A 21,834-nucleotide genomic window follows, 5' to 3' on the forward strand; every position below is an offset into this window, starting at 1 on the left:
TGTGCAGTGCGGGTCGCGTGAAACAGGACACACTCGCAGGCATTCGTGGGGCAGCGGTGCTTACCTTACGCCCTTGGGTTTCATGTCTCTTCTGTACGCTTCAGATGTTGCCCCAGTTTCTGGGTATGGCTGTCAACAATTCTTGATTCTTCTGGTGTTGTTCTCCTAATAGGGCACTTCCAGAATGGAATTTCTGAATAAATATCTCAATTCTTTTGATCTCAGATACGAGCACACAGACCCTGTCCCTGTACCTGACCTTTGTCCCGAGAGGCATTTCTGTGGGAGCCCTTCAGAGGCAGCCCACCTTGGTGTCACAGGTGATAAAGCCCCATTGTTTTCAGGTTTCTGGTCACTCGGCCCCGACCTCGGCATTGCTTCTCTGTGGCTTGGGTTTCGCGTGCCCTGCTGGTGCCCTCGGTTCATCTGTCTTTATTCTGGGCTCTTTGCTTGGCATGCATTCACCAGGCTCTGCTCCCTGAGGGCAAGGCTGCTGTCTTTGCACCTCGGAGGCTGGCCTGTCCACTGTTGATCCCCTGACACCCCACACATCTGGCCAGCTGCCCCAGGTCAGCCCACCTCCTCCTCCAAGGTTTGTTGGGTTCTGTCCTCCAGTGGCTGCAGAAAATGATTTTCTACAATTCCATCACAGTGGTTTATGAGAGAATCCATTTTCCTAATCTGGATGTGGGGTCCCTTCCACCAGCAACAGAGTATTCCCTGAGGGCCTCCAAAGAGGCTCCCCACCTGGATCCCCAGCCACCTCACCAACCCCAGGAATCTCGGCAGGTGAGTAGATGATCTTTTTATTAGAAGAAGCAGTGCTTGTACTTTTGTCCTTCCCCACCGTGCACTGAACCCCACCAGGCCTTTCCTGGTCCCCTCCTCGGCGCGGGAGACTCCAGGGGTGCAGACCAAAGGCCCAGTCGAGGTGATTTAGGAAGCCAGACCCTCGCTTCTCTGGCATAGGTTTCTCTGCATCTGTCAGGCTCTCCCAAGAGCTGTTTTGATTCACCCGGCACCTTTATTGCTGGTTTCCACTCACTGGCTGGCCTGCTGCTCCCAGACTCATGTGAAGGTCTTTCAGCTGTAGGTCCCTAATGGGGAGGACAGTCTCCTGTCGACTCTCCAGTGTCACTCTCCTTATCCTCTGGCTGAAAGTCCTGACCTGACCCAGCCATGTCCCAGACTCAGACCCTAGGTGGCCTTTCTAGCTTGGTCGACCTCCCATCTCTACTTGTGCAACCTGGGTTGTGTGGCTGTCATGCCCCCTCCGCACACCACACCTGTACAGTTTCCTGCCTTGAGGACGTGCTGTCCCCGAGCCCTGGAGTCCGTCAGCAGCAGGCCCGACATCTTTCAGGTCCCAGTGCCTCGGCACCTCTCTTGGGTTCCCGGGGCCCTGGCAGAGCAGCAGGCTCAGTGCCTGGGTGTGTGGCCCTCGGTTCCTGGGCCTGTGAAGTGCCCTGAGTGGCTGCTGGGTCGTGGATGGCTCACTTCTGATGGCTGTGGTCTTGCTCATCTCCCATTCCTCCTTCCCCTTGGCTCTAGGAGGTAGTAATTTTTTTAAAATTAATTAATTTATTATTTATCTTTGGCTGCATTGGGTCTTTGTTGCTGCGCGCGGGCTTTCTCTAGTTGTGGCAGGTGGGGGCTGCTCTTCATTGCAGTGCGTGGGCTTCTCATTACGGTGGCTTCTCTTGTTGCAGAGCATGGGCTCTAGGCGCATGGGCTTCAGTAGTTGTGGCTCGCGGGCTTAGTTGCTCTGCAGCATGTGGGATCTTCCTGGACCAGGGCTCGAACCCGTGTCCCGTGCATTGGCAGGCGGATTTTTTTGTGTGTGTGTGTGTGGTACACGGGCCTCTCACTGTTGGGGCCTCTCCCGTTGCGGAGCACAGGCTCTGGACGCACAGGCTCAGCGGCCATGGCTCACGGGCCCAGCCGCTCCACGGCATGTGGGATCTTCCCAGACCAGGGCACGAACCCGCGTCCCCTGCATCAGCAGGCAGATTCTTAACCACTGCACCACCAGGGAAGCCCCTCTGTGCTTTTCTTTACCATGGCTTTCCAGTTTCTCTTTTTCACCTTTTAAAAATATTACTTTTTAGGAACATTTGGTATAATGTGCATAAAATTATTTACTGATTTATGGGCAAAATGATACAAATAGCATCTTTTTTTTTCATAAATTTATTTTATTTTTGGCTGCACTGGTTCTTCGTTGCTGCGAGTGGGCTTTCTTTAGTTGTGGCGAGCTGGGGCTACTCTTCATTGTGGTGCGCAGCCTTCTCATTGTGGTGGCTTCTCTTGTTGCGGAGCACAGGCTCTAGGCGTGTGGGCTTCATGGGTTGTGGCACGTGGGCTCAGTAGTTGTGTCTCGTGGGCTCTAGAGCACAGGCTCAGTAGTTGTGGCACACGGGCTTAGTTGCTCCGCGGCATGTGGGATCTTCCCGGACCAGGGCTTGAACCTGTGTCCCCTGCATTGGCAGGCGGATTCCTAACCACTGCACCACCAGGGAAGCCACAAGTAGCATCTTGATTGAACATCATTTACCTCAGATATTCAACCAGCAGTACATTTTTTATGCAGTCTCAACCAATATCATATTTGTTACCTCTCAAAATATTGGTAAACAATTATTTTGGCTTTACTCTGTATTTCGTGTTAGTGTTTTGGGCACAGGTTGTGCTACTGTCAAATTTTACTTGCTCTTTTTTCTGCAAGTATTTAACAGAAAGTTAAAAAAAGAAAAAAAGTCCCATAAAACCCCACCTTGGGTAAGTGATTAAGTATTGTACAAATAAAATGTGTGCTATCCCCATTCCATTCCCAAGTTAAAAAAAAAGCTGTATGATTCGCATATGAAGTTTTTCTTCAGTTATATGTTCTTAAAGAGAGAAACAGTAGCTTTATAATTTATAGTGAGGCTTACACCTTGAGATTTGCAAGAATGGGGATAGGTGAAAGGGAGGTTTGTCAATTGTGGCATTTCCCTCCTTTGTGTGTAAGCAGATTGTATTCCCACAAAAGTACATATGTTGGTCCTGTCAATTTTAAAAGAGGCTAAATGGCATTAGTTATCTTGTCTTTTTCATACAGAGATTTTTTAAAAGTGGCTTAGGAAATAGACATCAAGATATAAACTACACTTCCCAGCTATAACTAGTTTAACAATTGAACGGAAGAATTCTGTTATTTTCACTTAGGGTGATCACCAAGGAAGCTAGTTTCATTTACATTTTTAGTGTTGCAAATTCTTTCGTTTATCCCATGACTTGCAAAGAAAATGGGGGTGGAAGAGCCCCACCTAGTCACATTTAGTGTCATAGTTCACACCAATGGATTCTCAGTTTTTTTAGGGTAAAGGTTAAGGAAAGGGCAACACTTGGGTTATGGTGGTTTGAAAGAACCTGCGTTGTCTTCTAAAACCAAATGAAAATGCAAACCACAGTGGAATCTGCAAGGAATCTCTGCAGAAAGACCAAAACTGTTTCCACAGCGCTGCTCTGCAAAACAGATTCTTCAGGAAGTTAATTGTATATAATCATCATATATAGCATTATGATGTGGTAAATTTGAACCAACAGCTCTTAATTCCTCAGAGCCATTCACATGCATGTCCACAAAATTGGAAAGACTTTTTGTTTTTTTTTCTTAGTAAGATCCTGTTTCTGGTAGGGCACTTGGAGGGATCACATGCGTGAAAACTGCAGCAATGCCTCTAACATTCCTCCTCACCTGTTTTTCAATCTTTTGATTGTGCTGTTAACAGGCTACATTCCTCCTCTAGTAAATGAAAATATCTTTAAGCCATATTTGTTTACATTATTCTCAAAAGTTTTTTACTAGGGCTTTTTCAGATTTGGTTTTTATTTTATTGATGATGGTTTAAACAATTTAAGAGATGAAGTTAGTTTTAAAAATTTAAAGTATATTTTAGCTTCTCTGTATTAGGGAATATGGAAAGGGGAATATCAACATTCCTTCTCTGAAAAAATGTCTTTGAAATGTAGGCACGTGCTTCATTTGTATGACTTTTGCTAACCTATTTTTTCTAGTTTGTTTTATAGCTCTTTCACTGATGTTGATGGATTTTCTGTAGCTCTTATGGAGACAGGGAGGCAGATGAGTGCTCTTAATCTTTTAGTGGAATCTTAAGCTGATAAAAATTTGCAGTCTTCAAGCCAGTTCTTTAGGTACTTTTGTGGTCAGTGCCTTTAAAGCAGAGGGTACTTCCCTAAAACAGTTCAGAAAAATTTTTAAAGGGACAATTTTAGCTCAAGTGCAAAATCCTTGCTTCTAGTAATAGTGAATCTACCATGGTAAGTATTTTGGCAAACTGTCCCCTAAAAATCTATAGACTATTGCATAGAACCAGGATGCAAGCCTTAGCTTTCATGAGACACTGCTGAAAAGTAATTGACAGTGATCTGAAAACTTAGAATGCCTAAGTATGCAAAGAATAGGTTGCAACTACTGAAGAGCTATTTTTATGCACAGAAATCTCATATTCCATTCTAAACGCAATACTTCTTCAAAACCAAGTAAATAATTTCTTAGAGTACACTTTTAAAAATACATGGTAAGGAACACGTTACTGAGCTTTGGTGTCAGCGAAATGAGTTGAATTCCAGGGTCTGTCAATCCTCTGGACAGGGCCACTACTGTGTTAGTTTTCTCACCTGTAAACAACAGTAACTAAATATCATTGGGTCTTCGACAGTTAAAAGGATTACAAACTGCACAAGGATAGGGACTCTCTCTTCTGTAAACCTTCCATGAAAGGAATAGGCAATCAAATATTCTTGAATAAATGAAGTCACAACACTTAATGAATGCTTATTAAATTTCACTTTAAACATATACCAGGGACTTCCCTGGTGGTCCAGTGGTTAAGAATCCACCTTCCAGTGCAGGGGACGGGGGTTCAATCCCTGGTCGGGTAACTAAGATTCCATACGCCTCCGGGCAACTAAGCCCTCACGCAGCAACTACTGAACCTGCATGCTCGCCTCGCATTGAAGATCCATTGCTGCCAAAATAAAAATAAATAAATAAACAAGCAAACATATACCAGTATTAGTTCATGGATTCCTGAATTTATAAGGTAATGCTTTGACATTTCCACATTCCTCATAGGGGTCTACTTTTTGTTACAAATAGATTTAGTTAACACTGTCACACACTTTCCATTATTTGTGGGAGTGGTTTTACAGGAATTTCGTAAAGTGCCTGTTAGAAAGACAAATGCTAGTCCCTAGAAGAGGCCCAAAAATCTGTATTTAAAAATCTCCTACAAAAGATTCTTCTGTAGATGGTATGAGTACCATATTTTAAGAAGTCTGGAAGAAAATGTTCAAACTTTTGGCTTTTTTCTTCCATGTGAACCATCTTCTAGCCAAACTGATCAGTCTCCTGAACTAGAAGACCTTGGTCTGGGACAGAAACCCAAATTTCCATGAATACAGAAAAACTGCAGCACCTCCCAATGGACCAAAAGATTACTCATTACACCTCAACTCTTACCATTGTTTCTTTACTGTTTTAAGGATTGTTAAAACATCTGGCTGCTGGGTTGAAATGAACTCTTCAAATGTACCACATAAATACTTCACAAGTGTTAAATAAGCATGTGGTTCAATCCCTAAAAGAGTCATACTTATTTTTTTGAACAGCTACTTACAAAATAATCTAAGTCACTGGAATTATAAATCATGTAACTGCTTGTGATTCAAAGGCAAGGCACAGCCATGATACTGCATATGTAACAGTCTCCATAAATACAAAAATACATCTTTATAAATATAGGAAAACATAGTAACATATCTTGTTAAAGGACAATAGCTTTTAGTTCTTTAGAGAAGTATGCCTGAAACTCCATAACTGAAGCCATGGTTATATTTATAACCAGTTTAAGGAGGATGTTGCCCACTGCCTAACATATGTAGGACAGTTAGGGTATTTCTGCAAAGCATTCATAATTTGTGTGTTATCCAGAAGTAGTTTCATCAGCCGGTACTCCCTCTGTGCATTTACTGATGTTCTTTCCAGGGGCCTTATTAATTCTAATTGTTGTAAGTGTTCAAAAGCCTTCATGACAACAGGTTTCTCAAAATTATAAACAGAATGGGCCCTCCTTTGAACAAACTTCTGAAACTCATTATAAACCATTTTAAAATTAAAGGGCTCCTCTTCATAGATGTCATTTAAATGTTTCATTGCTATGATAAGACAGATTTCCAAGACCGACAGACCACGTACAATATTTGCTTTAGAGTCCACGCTACACAGCTGGTTTGCCCCCATCAGATCTGCTGCAGTCATAAATGGTTGTGATGTTGTTACGCGATTTAAAGCAAGCCTCAGTAGCATGTGTAATGACCGCAGGTTTTTGCTGACATTGAAATGCTTCTGCAGCACTTCTTGCACACTTCTATCTTCTGAGAGACTCTGAACCTTCTCATTCCACTTCTCAGTGAAAATCTTGTCTGGAAATACTGCAGATAGAGATAATTGTTCTCTAAATATTTTAAGATACTGTGGAAAACCAAATGAATTCATTAAGTGTATCTGCCAGTGGAAAAATCGTGACTTCACTCTTTTTTCTAAGAGTTCCAAAATATGCAATCTACGTGTAAGACCAATAACTGCTACTGGAGTCTGTGCAAACTGAGAAATGTCAAAAAGATTATAGAGGAGCGTTTGGTTTTTATGATGAGCAAAAAGATCAAATTCATCTAACATGAAGATCGCTGGGCAACTACTAGTCCAGTCACCTTTTTTTAAAGCTTCCAGAAGAAATGAAAGGTTTTCAGCAAAGCTTCCAAAAACTTTATCTCCAACTACAGTTTCCAGATTTAACTGCCTTTAGGGCAATTTTATCATCGATCTGCAGCAGTCCATTTAAGTGAACTTGTAATACATTTTCACTCCCTCTTCTACTTCTATTAGTTCTTTCAAAGCATGGTTTATTAACATAGTCTTTCCTGATCCTCGGGGTCCAATAATGAGAGCAGAATTACTTTCTCCATGGATAGCAGTTCTTTTCAGCAGCTCAATTAAGTGTTTATATTGTACTTGTACTCCAAATAGGTTACTATGTGGACTCTGATGACAAAATCTTTCACGTAAAATTCTTTGTACCCGCGAAAGGTATTCTGCTTGTATTAAGTTGTTACTCTTTGATTTACGACTGCTCATTTCAACAAATTGAAATCCAGGGCAGAGCAGGATTCTGGGGACCGCAGGAATCCCTTCATAGGCTCCTCTCACCGCATACTCTGCTCTGCCTCACCTGCTGCCGCTGCCAGCAATACACCCATACTCCCTTTACCATGGCTCTCATGGAGCTGAGCCAGCAGGCAGAGCAGCCCCTTGAGGGCCTCTGAAAGCAGAGCTGAAGTACAGACTCCAAGGGTCTTCTGCACGAGGTGGAAGGAGTCTCGGGATGTACCTGGAGGGGAGGAAGCCAGCCGGGCATTATAAATACTCCCGGGGCCTCGGAGTAGGATGGCAGAGGACATCCGGGGCCATTCCAAAGGCAGGGCTGATAGGCTCACACCTTGTTCATGTGAGCTGCTACTACATTCATGTTTTAGGAATTTTTTTTTTTTAATTATGAAGATGAGTCTCTACCTCTTAAACTGTTAGTTGTCATGCCCTGGCCGGTGCTGTTAATATACAACTGAGACTGGAGGCCATAAATTTGAAGATGATGAGCTGTTGCCAGCAAACTTTCCTCTTACAATAAAAAATTTTTTAAAAAAGAAACCCTCCCCCCATGCCAGATTTGTTTGTCTGAAACTTGTCTCTGTAGGTATCCCAGGGGCTCCCATGGAAGCTGGCCTGGGATGGTGGGGAGACAAGGGAAGGGACAGAGCAGGTCAGTCTGAGTTGGGACTGGCCTGTGCTTGCATCCTGGTGCACGTGCTGTGTCAGGGCCTGCATCTGGGCTTAAAATGCTATTCATTCATCAACATACTGACCCCCTTTTCAAGTTTCATTTTTCTGTTGTTTTGACTATAAAAGGGACACTTTTTATAAAACCAGTTTCTGTGATCTGGAACAGGGTTCTCAAACTTTTATGTGCATCAAAATCATCTGGCCCCCACCTCAAGAGAGTCTGATTCAGTGGCCCTGGGGTGGGGCCTGATAATTTGCATTTCTAACAAGTTTCCCGATATCACTGCTATGGCTGATCTGGCAACCACCCTTTGAGAACCACTGATCTAGAAGGTACAAGGAAATGAGCACCATCTTCAATCTTACCACTCAGAACCATTGTTAACATTTGAAATGTAGTGAATATATATTTATGTATATGGACAGTTTTAAAAGCAAAGGTGGTTCTGTGCTATACATATTATTGCTTTTACCTTGCAGCATGTGGAACTTCCCCCACCAGGGACTGAACCTGCACCCCCTGCAGTGGACACACGGAATCTTAACCACTGGACCGCCAGGGAAGTCCAAAACAAACTTTAAATTTTAGAATCGTTTTAGACTTAAGATAAGCTGCCAAGATAGCGAGTTCCCATATACCATTCACCCAGTTTCTCTTATTGTTAATGTCTTACATTATTGTGGTACATTTGTCACAACTAAGGAACCAACAGTGGTACATTACTGTTAACTCCACACTGTTTTTGCTTTTAATGAAAATATTACTTTTAATGTTTTTTTATAATAAGATTCAAATATCAGAACTGAATAGTGACAGAAGGAAAAGACCTCTTTACTCCTCCCATCTCATTACCTATATATTTCAGAGTATTTTTCTGTGCACTTATATACCTATGTAATCAGACCACACACACACCTTTTTTTTTTTCATTTAATGTGTCTTGAAAGTTTTTCTTTATCAGTATATCTAGATCTGTCCCATTGTATTTCAATGGATAGCACTCATTGCTTGGAACCCTTTTAAAACTTAATAATATCAGTTTCCAGAATTTAAGTCTAGTGGATGAAAGGTGAGGTAGGGCATACCTCCCTTTTATCTTGCATTGGAGGTTAGACATTATTTGCCCGCCTCTGTGGAGTACTTAGCATGTTCCAGGCACTGCCAAGCCTTTAGCATGCATTATCTAACACACTTATCAAAACAACCTTATGAAACAGGTATCATTATTGTCCTTATTAACAGATGAGGAAACAGGGTCAGGGAGGTTAAGCGAGCAAAACCCTTTGACGACTTTCTAGCTGAAGCAGGCTCTCTGGCGTTTTGAGTGTCGTGAGCCACTCAGTTTAGTGTGACCATGGTGTGTTTGTTCAGCTTTCCTGTGTGCCACACCCAGTGCTAGAATATGAAGGTGAAGGATGTCGTTAAGGAACTTGGGTTAGTTGGGAGGACATGCATGTAAACAAATAATTATAGGCTAAGAATTACACCGGAGGTTTAAAATTACTGGTGGGGTTTTGACACCTTAAAAAAAAATCCACTGGAGGAGGGGATGTGTGCTTGGAACTGTTGCATTGCCGAGGTGCAGAGGGAAATGCAGCATCAGACTTGGCAATCTGACCTGAGTTCGAAGTCTAGTGTTACTTTTCAGCTGAGTGACCCTAGGTAAGGCACTTAGCCTCTCTGAGTTTTTGTTATGAGTATCTTAAAAAATACTTCTTATGGGCTTCCCTGGTGGCGCAGTGGTTGAGAGTCTGCCTGCCGATGCAGGGGATACAGGTTCGTGCCCCGGTCCGGGAAGATCCCACATGCTACAGAGCGGCTGGGCCCATGAGCCATGGCCGCTAAGCTTGCGCGTCCAGAGCCTGTGCTCCGCAACAGGAGAGGCCACGACAGTGAGAGGCCCGCGTACAGCAAAAAAAAAAAAAACTTCTTATGGTTGTAAGATTAAACAGATACATAGTAAGAGCTAGCTATTGTTATGCTTAATAAATACACAAATATATATTAAGTATTTTATATATTTAGTGGGCTTAATAAATATAAATGTGTAATCTGTGCCACATCAGTTGCTGAGTGGAAACTTGGAGGACTTCCCTGGCGGTGCAGTGGTTGGGACTCAGCGCTTCCACTGCAGGGGGCACGGGTTTGATCCCTGGTTGGGGAACTAGGATCATGCATGGTATGCGGCGCGGCCTAAATTAAGGGAAAAAAAAAAAATCCTTGGAAAGTTCTAGACAGAAATAAGTAAGGAGCCAAATCTCACAGTCTGTTATCTCTCGAGACCAAATCCTGAAGGCCTCCCGGGACGCCTCATGCCCCCATCTTGCCCTCTCTTGATGGGCCTCGCTCTTGGCACTTACCCCTCACTCCCACGTGCATTTTATTCTTTTCGTGCCTTCTCTCCTCTGTGTAACTGCAGTCCCTTTGAAGGGCAGGATCTCTGCCTTTCATTCTTGTGTCCCCTGCAGTTAAATGGAAACATGTTGAACATCAGTTGCAGAACCAGGTGCTTTAGGAGGGGAGGTGCACGCTCTCCTTGCCAAGATGGTCGAGCTTAAACAGGATGGTCTTGGAAGAGTTTTTTCATCTCTCCCAACCATTCTTCCCCCCTGGGTTTTTCAGACGTTGGCCTTTTACACCCAAACTTGAGTTTTTAACATGGATGGGTCACTCAACATTTTGTTCAAGATTTTTAATGAACTGTATCTTAATATATGAGTAGTCTGTGTTATGAGTTAACTTAGTCCTCGGATCTTTCACTGGGAAGAAAGATTTATGTTGATATTCCCCGCCCCCCAACTTAGAAAAGCAGAACAAAACCTCAGCAGGCCTGCGTCTTGTGTAGCCAGGACAATTCCGACCAGACTGCCACAGGTTAGATAAAATGCCTTTTGCCTTTTTCCTTTCCTACTTATACTTGGGGTAAAGAACCTTCTGGCAAAGATTCTGGACCAGCAAAGCTGGAATAATATTGTAAAGAAGTTTTGGTTGAAGATGAAGCTAAGTGAGTTGAAGGAAAGAGTAGCTTCTTTGCTGTGTAATGGCTTGGAGAAGTTTCTAAGTTTGTCCTGGGGGATTGGCGGTTAAAACATGGTCCATGTCAACCTGAACTGTCTAAATAGTAATCTGGAGAAGAAATAAGGCAGTGTTATTTTTTTTCTCCTTTCCCTTGAAAATTGGCTGAACCCCACACGTTGGTTGGAAAGTGGGCTTGACTTGAGTATGTGAAAATCCACTTTCCTGGATCCAAAGAGCAGGACTCCCATTTCTGAAGGGTAGTAACAGAGAGCCAGGCGAGGTTTCTGCTGTTTTGTGTGTTTTTTTTGGAAGGAGTTTGCTCCCCCTAAGAGAGCCAACTATTCAGAAAACTTAATCACAGGTTCTTCCTCCATTCAGACTTAATCTGGTCATTCAGAAGCACTTTCCCTCCCCTTCAGAGGCTGCTGGCACCTGACCTGGGGCCACAGAGGTCTTCCTCTGGGCCTTTGGAAGGCTGAGAGGGCAGGAGCAAGTTTGATTCTTTGGGTTAGGGGGTTGGGTTGGGTCTCTTAAACTTAATCTCCAGTTGTGAACTGTAAGGGAGACCAACTCCCCTTTATCATTTACCATTGCAGCCAGAAGCTTCTAATGGTTTCAGCCAAAAATATTTATGAAAATGACCCAATATAACAAAAATGTATTTAACTGAGGTTGTTCATTTTATGGACAGTTGTTCCTTTTCAGGCACTTGAATCACCCTCATGAATTCCTTTTTTTTTTTCCCTCCTCGTTTTCTGTCTTCAGTTCTCTAACATGTTAAGTGACAGTGGAAGGTACTCGAGAAGTCTTTCTTCATATAAATAAGTGCCTACATCTTTCCTCATACTTCTCTTTTCTTTTTTTTTTCTTTTTAATTTTTATTGGAGTATAGTTGATTTACAATGTTGTGTTAGTTTCTGCTGTATAGCAAAGTGAGTCAGTTATACATATATCTACTCTTTTTTAGATTCTTTTCCCATATAGGCCATTACAGAGTACTGTACTTCTCTCTTTTCTTGACACTAAAAACCAAAACAAAACAAAAAACCCACAAGAGTAGAAGTAGGGTTCTGAGAAGTCCTGTGTTGGTGGCAGCATTGGCGGCTGAGGAAGAAAGTGATGAGACCCTGGCACGCTGATTAGGAGCACTTGCTTGTTTACTAGCTGGGTGGCAATAAAAGGTGTCTGGAGTACTGCAGACTTATTTTTGTTGATTTGAATTCAGAGTTTATTTCATTTTTATTTTTTTAATTTCATGTTTACTCTTTTCCACTTGGCTGAGGACAAATACAGATAAAGTCTTGGCCTATTGAAAGAACCATTTAAATTTGTTTTTTTTTTTTTTTAACAGCACATTTTATATCCGCAAAATGTGATGAAGACAGAGCCATTCATAAAAACAGATTGCACAAGTCTGTGACTTCTGAGTGTTTACCCTGGAAGAAATCACCCGTGCCATTTTAGCCTTGCCCTTTCACATGGGATATGGTTCTGTGATTGAGTTTCAGGCCTGAACCCTTTGTGTGTGTACATCTAGCCCCATGAACCTCTCACCTGTTTCAGGAAATCATTTTGAGCAAAATGATATCTTCTTTGAGAGTCTGAGCACTTTCTCAGCAGAGCCATGTGATACAGACACAGAGAGCAGGGTGAGGACATACAGATGTGTCCACCTGCCTGTGGGCCTGACTTCTGTGAAAACCCACCAGAACCAACAGATGGACTGTTCTTTGGGAGCACTTTGTTTCAGAACTTCATATAGCACATCAAGCCATTTAGTAGCAGCCAGAAGCGAAGACGAAGCTTTAGCCCCTCTCCTTGTCCCTAGACCTTTATGGTTGTTGCCCATGACAACCAAGAACTTCAGCTTGGGATTTGGGAGACCTGGCTTCCAGATGAGCTGGGGGAATGGCCTAAGGTCTGTCTTCATTTGGAGTGAAGGAATGGGACTTGATTCTCTAGTGGTCTCTTCCCCCTGAGTCCTGTGTGATTTCTGTGCACCAGTGCTACATCTGGGGTTGGAGAGCTCAAATGCAAAAGGGACTATTTGAGATGTCCACTTAGGGGCTGTGAATCCTGTCGACTCTTGTGCTTTTTACCTGGAAAAATGAGGGCAGCTTTTACCCAAATTAAAGGCCGCCCTGAGATTCCCCTATTTGGATTCTGTGGGCAAGTGGTAGGTCTACTCTTCTTTGTGGCTGCTGTTGCTGTATTGGGAAGGGGGCATTTGGACCAAGGATTTAGAGATTTTTCTGCCGGGAGGTGATCACATTTGTACTGAGATGGTGCTTAAAGCTGATACTTGCCGTTTTATCACTAATGGCTGTTTCTCTTTCCATAGCCGTGGGTTTTATCTGGCCGTCTCTGAGGTACGTTGACAGTTTTGACTAGCGCTTAAAAAGGCAAGTTCAGGAAATGCTATTTTCTGTGTTTCTTCTTTTCCTACTTTCCCCCTTGTTGAGCAACACAAAACTGCCAGGTTTTATGTTCCACTGGGCAGTTGCTGCTGGTCTGATGTTTTTCTCTCCCCTTCTTCCTCCTCCTCCTGTGCCCCCTCCCCCGGAGATGCCCCTCCCGCATCCGTGCTATGCTCCGAGGGGAGCTGTACCTTTGTGGTTCTTCTGCAGCTGCCGGACTTTGATGGGGACATGCTTGCTGCCTCTACACTTGCTTCCCGTAGCAACCGGCTCTTTGAAGATGACCTCTTGCTGTTTGCCTGTTGTCTCTTGTGTTGGATTATAGATGAGAGATTTACCAGGCTGGGGGTAGGAGCCTGCTGTTAGCACATTTCTTTTAGGGTTCCCAGCGTCCCTCAGCCTGTGCTTTCTCTTTCCAGAATATGAGGTTTTGCGGGGGTGGGGGTGTGGAGGGGATATTTGTGCAGAATCAAGCACAGTTTTGAGTGTGTAGGATTGCCCTAGTTGTGAGATAATGTGGAAATAGTTGCTGCAGTGATTCCTTACTGAAGCTATTTGGTTTACTTTTCATTTTTATTATAATGTGATTAACACTTATTAGGACGGGAGGGCACTCTTTGGCCCCCCACTCCCCCCAGGTGTTAGTATGTTGGCAGTAAACTTGCTTCCCCATGTAACCTGAGTGCTGGGAATTGCCGAAGTACCTAAATCTCCACACACTTGAACACCCGTGTTTTCCCCCAAAGCATCAATTTTTCTTTCTTTACAGCAGCAGAATCCCCTCACATGTGGCCCCTGTCTTGCTTGGACAGCCCCTGATGTGCTGTGCACAGCTAGTGTGTGGATTTCTGTTCAGCTCTGTGAACTTGCCTTGGACAGAATGAGGACATTGTGGAACAGCAAGGATTCCAAAGGAACCCTCGATTAAAACAAAAACTAGCCTTTTTTTTTTTTAACCTATCCAAGTGACAACGGCTAAAATAATAGTAGCACACATTTTAGTAAAAAGGTACAAGAAAATAGACATTTTTATGCACTGCTGGTAGGAGGGTTGTTTGTAGCAGCGTACGTATCAAGGGCCTTAAAAATATTCATACTCCTTGACTCAACAGTTTTTCTTCTAGGAATTTATCCTAAAAAACAAAAAGTAAAAAACAAAATCAGAGGTGCATATCAAGATTTTTGTGTGAGGATGTTCACTAATATGTTATTTATGATAAAAATTGCCAACAATGAGGATATCTGGCTGGCAAAGTGATAGTGCTTTTGTTCATATAGTAGAGTGCTTTACAGACATTAAAATTGTTTGAGAGTATCTAATGTCAAGGGAAAATGCTCATAAATGGGAAAAAAGCAGAATATAATAATGTAGTATAGGGAATTCCCTGGCGGTCCAGTAGTTAGGGCTCTGTGCTTCCACTGCAGGGGGTATGGGTTCAATCCCTGGTTGCGGAACTAAGATCCCGCATGCTGCGAGGTGCAGCAAAAAAAGTGTAGTATATCATATGATCCTACTTTTTTTTCATTAAAAAATAAGAAAAATTGTATGGCATACATAGAAAAAGGCTATAATGAAATACTACCTCTCAATTTTTTCTCCGGTAATGAGATTTTGGGGTGTGTTAATTTTCTTCATATTCCGAGTTCTTCAGTGATCAGATAATTACTTTTATAAGCTGAGAAATTTAAAAAATTGATTCCCTACAGATTAACCCACAAAGTACACTGATAATATTTTCTTTCAAAGCTAAGTATTTTTTAAATAGGTGAACCAAGATAATGCATCTCTTCTTTGTTTTTTTTGTCATTAGAATGTGCTTGTGGTTTTTTTTTTTTGTTTTTTTTTTAAATTGATGCAACCATCATTCTTTGTGTGAGAGAAATGGCTTTGCAGCTTTAAGAAGTTGTGGTTTTATCCAAAAGGAAGTTCTATCCCTTAGCAGGAATTCAATAAAATAATATATCATCTTTTGTAATCATGCAATGATGCCTGACTTCAAAGTGACTTACTAGTTTGTGGGCATTGGTGTTTGGATTGGTTGTTTTTGGCAAAGTCCAGCTGGACTGTCCATTTGTTAAAGATGGATGCATGGCACTGGGCTTTGGAAGCCCTTCTGTTTGTTAGTGGTTGAAATCACTAGTTATGGACCTTACCTTTATTTGGAAATATTTGTGATTTGGGGGAAGAAAGAGAAGTTTCGCAGGTGATGGTTCTATGAGCAGGTTATCTAGGGGCATCAGGGTGGTGGGAGAGTGTTTTGGGGACCGGAGGGCGTGTTTCATTTGTGTTTGACAGTAGCCGATGGTGGCTGATGGTAGGAAGATCTGCACTGTTTGTTAAGGTGAACTTGACTATGAGGTTGGTTGAGTTATTCAGCTATGCTACAAGCCTTATGCTTCTTCAACCCTCACTGTCACCAATTACTTGGGAAGCTCATAAAGCTGGGAGGAAGAGAAATATAGCACTCATTTCTTGGGAAGGCATTGAGAGGCAAGTCTAGAATGCTGGAATATGGGTAAGACTAGCTTCTGTTGGGTTCATCTTGTGGGAGGGACTGGTGAAGTTAGGGTTGGCTCTCCTGAGAGGGTTTAGTTTTTTAATATCTCTTCTATTTTGAATCCTTTAAATAGGCACATGTGGGAATCCACAGGTGTCTAGATGGAGTTTTCTTTTAACTGGTATCCTGTTATTAACCACAGATTACTGAATAACGTTACATCGTATGGACACCACATTTTGTTTATCCATTCATCAGTTTATGATCATTTGGGTTGTTTCCACTCTTTGGTTATTATAAACAGTGCTGCTGTGAACATTCATGTTCACGTCCTTGTGTGGACATGTTTTCATTTCTCTTGGGTGTAAACGTACCAGTAGAATTGCTAGGTCATACGGTAACTCTATGTTTCATATTTTCAGGAACTACTAGACTATTTTCCAAGTGATTGCACCATTTTACATTCTTATCAGCAGTGCATGAGGGTTCCAATTTCTCTCTGTCCTCATCAACACTTGTTGTCTGTTTTTTTGATTATAGTCATCCTAGTAGATGTGAAGTAGTATCTCGTGTTCTGATTGCATTTCTCTGGGGCTAATGGTGTTAAGCATCTTTCCGTATGCTTATTGGTCTTTTGTATATCTTATTTGGAAAAATGTCTACTCAGATCCTTTGTCCACTTAAATTGGGTAATTCTTTTTTTTTTATTGTAAGAGTTCTTAACGCTCATAAAGTTTTTTTTTTTTTTAATATTTATTTATTTGCACTGGGTCTTAGTTGCAGTGCGCATGCTCCTTAGTTGTGGCATGTGGACTTACTGGTTGCGGCATGCGGACTCTTGGTTGTGGCATGCATGTGGGATCTAGTTCCCCAGCCAGGAACGAACCTGGGCCCCCTGCATTGGGAGCGCAGAGTCTTACCCACTGGATCACGAGGGAAGTCCCTCATGAAGTATTAAGGTGCACAAAGAGATTTTCTTTATGTGGGTTGTATCTACTGATATTTGCCAGGTGAGAAATTAAAACAAAAACTTTAAAAATATTTAATTTTAAAATATGCTTTAAAATAATAATAAACCCATTACATGTTAACATAACTAACATTTTTTTATGAAACAATATTATGCTTTGGAAAATATAATGAAGAGTGGTCTTTTTAATATTTTTATCTCTTTAATATCTGGCTTAATAGAAGATAGTTGGATTCTCACATCTACTTCTGTACCCAGTTTGTTTTGATATGCTTTGGTTGAAGTATATGAAGAAAATCTGGCCTTATACAGATGTGTAGTTGGAAAAGGGAGAAGTATTTTATTAGTTTCTTAAGATAATTGTGGATATCTTTGATACTACATCAAAACTCAGCAAGAGGTAGTTTCTTGAAGGTTAATTGTAATGTGGAACCTGAAGCCATATAGATGAACTCTTCATATTCTTTTATGTTGAAATCCATTGGTCTTGCTTGCACTTTGAATGGGTCTGTTACTAATGAATGATTTTGTATTATCGTGCATTGGTTATTTAGAAAATACTGATTCACTGAGTCATATGGCTCTTTCAAATGCTGACACATTTCATTATACAGTATTTAAAAATCACATTTGTTAATATCCTCATCATCCTCAATAGGAAAGTCTTTAAGTAGTATTGGGATTCTGTCAAGCACATGGTGGTAGATACAAATTTCCCCAAATTCTAATTTTGCTTGGAAGCTCAGATTTTATTGTTGGCAACAAATATTGTCAATTGTTTTCCTTGAAGTGGCAGGCTCGCTTCATTCGTGAGAAAATGTCTGCCCTGTACTTATCTGTATAACCATACTTTGTCAGTTATTCTTTTAAGTAAAAATGGTGTCCCATAAAAAAGTGGCTAGTTCAGTTTGCAACTCACAATTGCACAAGTACTTTATCATGAAGCAACCATGTGCTTTGGTATGCAGCAGAAGTGCTCTACGCATACTTCCTTTGTCACACAGAATATTAAAGAAGTATGTACTCAGGAGTTGGGAGCTAATAAAATAAAAAACAATAAAATAAAAATAGTTTTTATTCATCAGTGTTCTTCATCAGTATTGCTTCATCAGCATTCTTAAGGAAACTCCTTTTTCTGATTGCAAGTATACAGTAGTCAGGAGTGCAATCTGGCGCCACTGCCTTGATTCACTCAACAGTATTATCCCACTGTTACATTTACACAATCAGTGCAAATGTTGGCATAATGTAAAAGGCAGTTGTTGTCTTAGTATTATTACAAATATGGTATTGCCCTCGCAGATTCTTTAAAAAGGTTTAAGGACCACCCCCACTGCCGCCCCACCAGGAGCTTATAGAGTGGACTTTGAGAAACACGGGCTAGATGGCATTTAATGGAAATTGGGGTGAAATTGTTTTGAAGGCACTTGCCTCTCTGTTATCTCAGATGTTAGCACACATTTGCATGATGATAGTGACAGTGTGTGTGTATGTGTGCGTGTATTATGCACCTTGTAGTTGGACATTCTTCCTAGTCTTCAGCAATATTCAGAATCACAAAGCTATTACCACTGAGAGTCCTTTGAAAATAAAATGCCTTCCCGTTTTCTTTTCTTTTTCTTCCAAGAAAAAGCCTCTCTTCATCACCCACCTTTGCCAGATGTGATGTTTCCTTATTTCATGTTTTGAGTTTGAGAAAACAGGGGCCCTTTAGGGCCTTCCTGCATATGTCTGTTTCTCAGGACACTCCTTACTCTGGAAACCCTAGATGGGTGTCTAGCTCAAGCCCAGGCCAGTGGCTGGCAATGACCTGATCCTTGCCATGTAAATCCTCACTGAATGGCATGAGACTCAAAGTTAGCAGTTCACGGAATTGTAAGGTGAGCCCCGTTTCCCAGCCAATTATGACCCGATCTAAAGCCATAGCTGGGCCATTAATGTATGTTGGGCCTTGTTCTCTTTTATATCTTGCCAAACTCAGAGAGTCTACTGTATAGCTCCTGGCAACAGGCCTCTGCCAAAACTGTTTATGAATGTATCATTTTACACCTCATTTTTCCTGTTTCCTCTTGTGATGGCACCTTGCCTGTGTTTCTCTCCCACATCTTTCTGCCCACTTAAAAAAAATTATTCATTTAACTTATTCCTGCATTGTGATACAGACTTTTGGCTTCTGCAGTTACTTATTGTGCAAGAGATGCTAAAGAATGAAAATGCTAATTTCTTACAGGACCCTTTCTTTCTCAACTACCAGTGATTCTCCAAGGGCCCTCTTATGGGGTTGAATTATGTCCCTTCCTCCAAATTCATGTGTTGAAGCTTTAACCCCCAGTACCTCAGAATGTGACCATTTTGGGAGATGGATTCTTTACAGAGGTAATCAAGTGAAAATGAGATCATTAGGGAGGGTCCTGATCAAATATGGCTGGTGTCCTTATAAAATGGGGAAATCTGGACACAGACACGAACACAGGGAGAACCATGTGAAGATGGGAAGCAGTGATGGGGTGATGATTCTACAAACCACGGAACGCCAAAGATTGCCAGCAGCCCCCCGCCAGAAGCGAAGGGAGAGGTGGGAACAGATTTTCCCTCAGCCATCAGACACCTTGATCTCTGACTTCCGGCCTTCTGCACTGTGAGACAGTGCGTTGGTGTTGAAACCACCCAGTCTGTGGCATTTGTTAGGACAACCCTAGGACCCTGATCCTGGTTTCAAGGCTGACTGCTCTCCCTCGTGGCCCCGTGGTTCTGTTATTCACCTTGGACCTTTGTTCCATAGGTCGCACCATGGATGGTCTCCCAGGGCGACCTGTGCCACCCCCCGTGTGAGGGTCCTGCTCAGAGCAATGCTCCCTTAGTGCTCTCACTGATGAGGAATGCAAGGTTGAGGATGGCATCCTCTGGAGGAATGGAGAGAGACGGTATTGGACTCTGGGGCAGGCAGCTTCATGCATCTGCACCCATCCTTTCCCCGGCACTGATGAGAGATGTTGAAATCTGCCTGGCCTCCTCTTGCTCCCCTTTCCTGCGGAGCAAGGAGTGTTGAGCCAGAATGGGTACATTTGGCTTTATTTTCTCCAAGTGCTTTCTCCCTGGGACCCTCCTGCGGGTTCCCAGCTGACCGCCTGTTTGCACCACACTGCAAGGAGAGGTGGCCAAGAAAAGCGAGCTGCTGGAATGCTCGGGGCCCCGAAACATTGCTCTTTGTGGTAGTTTGGTTCTTGCCAGGATGTCCTTGTAAAACTTTTATGAAGATGTTGTTGTACTTGCATTGGAGGTTGAAAATTGCTGTTAACTTTGCTAAGTCCCGTGTCCCCCAGGAATGTGGGCCACTGAGGAAATGCCTCCGGCCCTCCCTTCTGGACGGGCGCTGCGCTGTGGCAGCTGCCTGCGCAGAAAGTTGAGCTGGATGGATGGATTAAGGGACATCAGCTAGGCCTTTGTTTAAAAATATTTAAAATATGTTTGAACCTCCCTTTATCAACAAAGAACAGTTCCTTTCGGCAGAGAGAAGTTTTTCATTTCCATGTTTTTTTTGCGATTTTGTTTGGTCCTTTTGTATATTCGTGACTTTGGTAAAGTGTTCCCATTCACATTTTGAAAGCCGAGTACAAAAGGCGCTGCATAATGTTCTATTTTGCTTAAGGGAAAAGAGCAGTTTACTTCTATTAAGAACATAATGTTTATGAAGATAATCTTCTCTGGCTTGAGTTAATTTTTTCTGGTGCTGAGCTTTGACGATTAAAAAAAAAAGAACATGTTTGAGAATGTGTGTATTTTAAACTTCTCTGGAATTAGGAGTTAATGGAGGCATATCAGTAATGAGAATGAGCTTTGCAAGTTACAAAGAAATAAAAATGAAAGAGGTTCCTATGTCGGGGTCTGTGCTGCTTTTAGAACCAGGAGTATTAACCAGCTCAGAGTCCTTGACTATTAAGGTATTTTGAGTTAAATGTCAGAATAAAGTATTTTCCTAAAATAAGATCCAGGTTTTTCCTTGCCTTCCTCCGTGATGATCCCAGTTTTGTGTATCAGGTTTCTGCTTAACTTCAGATCTTCTCTGGGCATTTGCCCAGAGTTATTAGAAACCTGAGCTCCTTCTCTACATATGTGCAGGAAGGACCAGCATGTTGCACAACTCTAGGGGCCCCATTCATCTGAGTAGATGAGACCAGGGTGTGAAGGGTGCCGGCTGGAGCCGGCTGCGTGCAGCCCTGAGTGCAGGTGCCGACAGGAAAGGCATGGTGGGTGGGGGCCCCTGCTTTGGGGGTCATTTATTACATAATTACTTTTAGAAACAGACCCTGGGCATAACCTTTGATATTCTGTGCCCTTGATGAACCAAATCATTCATCTTGAGAAGTATTTGGCCAACCCCGGCTTATGGCTTTTGCCCTCCAGCCACTAGCTTAGCCACAGCTTGACAGGGGTGAGGCCACAGCTTGTGAAAGATCAATCCAGAGAATTATTAGTTGTCTCTTAAAGTTGTCCTGAAATTGCTTGCAGGCCAGCCCTGAAGTTTAGGAACAGAATGTACTTGCATTTCTCCTTTTTATACCTTTCTCCTGCAAGTATTCCTTCCTGTCCTTCAATTGATTCTGGAGACTGGAATCCAAGTGAAGAAAATGAAAGGGGCTTTAGGTAAACATTCTAGAATATTTCAAAAGTTTCAGGGTTTTGGATTGAGGTTAGGGATGCGCCGCCCACGACCGAGGTTCCACTCTGCCCTGAAAGGAATTCTCTCTAGTCAGTCACGTTTCAGCCGTTAATCAGACATTTAACAAATGGCTGGTGCGACTATTAGATTGAATCCTTTGCACTTGCCATTTTTGTAAGTCAGAAATAGTTAAATATTGGCGGTTTCCCATGGTCCTACCCGGAGTTCTCTGGAGAGGCTCAGAAGAGCAGGGAGCTGGGACCCACATGCCTGGTGCTGGGCTGGGCTTCTCACCTCGGCACCACCTGTGTGTGACATTGGGCAGGTCACCGCCCCCATCATTCTGCAGTTCGCTGCTCTGAAAACA

At 42.5% G+C, this 21,834-nt stretch overlaps 1 protein-coding gene and 1 pseudogene across 2 annotated transcripts in view; one reads left to right on the forward strand and one right to left on the reverse strand.

Moving 5' to 3' along the window:
* Window positions 1–21,834, forward strand: part of ZNRF3 (zinc and ring finger 3) — a gene marked incomplete at its 5' end in the record, with an annotated part of 145,824 nt that overhangs the window by 41,867 nt on the left and 82,123 nt on the right. The window lies entirely within an intron of this gene.
* On the reverse strand, window positions 5,903–7,201 carry LOC309831083 (origin recognition complex subunit 4-like; annotated as a pseudogene). Its single transcript has 2 exons — window positions 6,626–7,201; window positions 5,903–6,451 (listed from the first exon to the last, which is right to left on the reverse strand). The product of its transcript is annotated as an origin recognition complex subunit 4-like (transcript).

The sequence above is a fragment of the Grampus griseus genome (genome assembly GCF_964374135.1).
Source record: "Grampus griseus genome assembly, chromosome: 12".
Classification (NCBI taxonomy): Eukaryota; Metazoa; Chordata; class Mammalia; order Artiodactyla; family Delphinidae; genus Grampus; species Grampus griseus.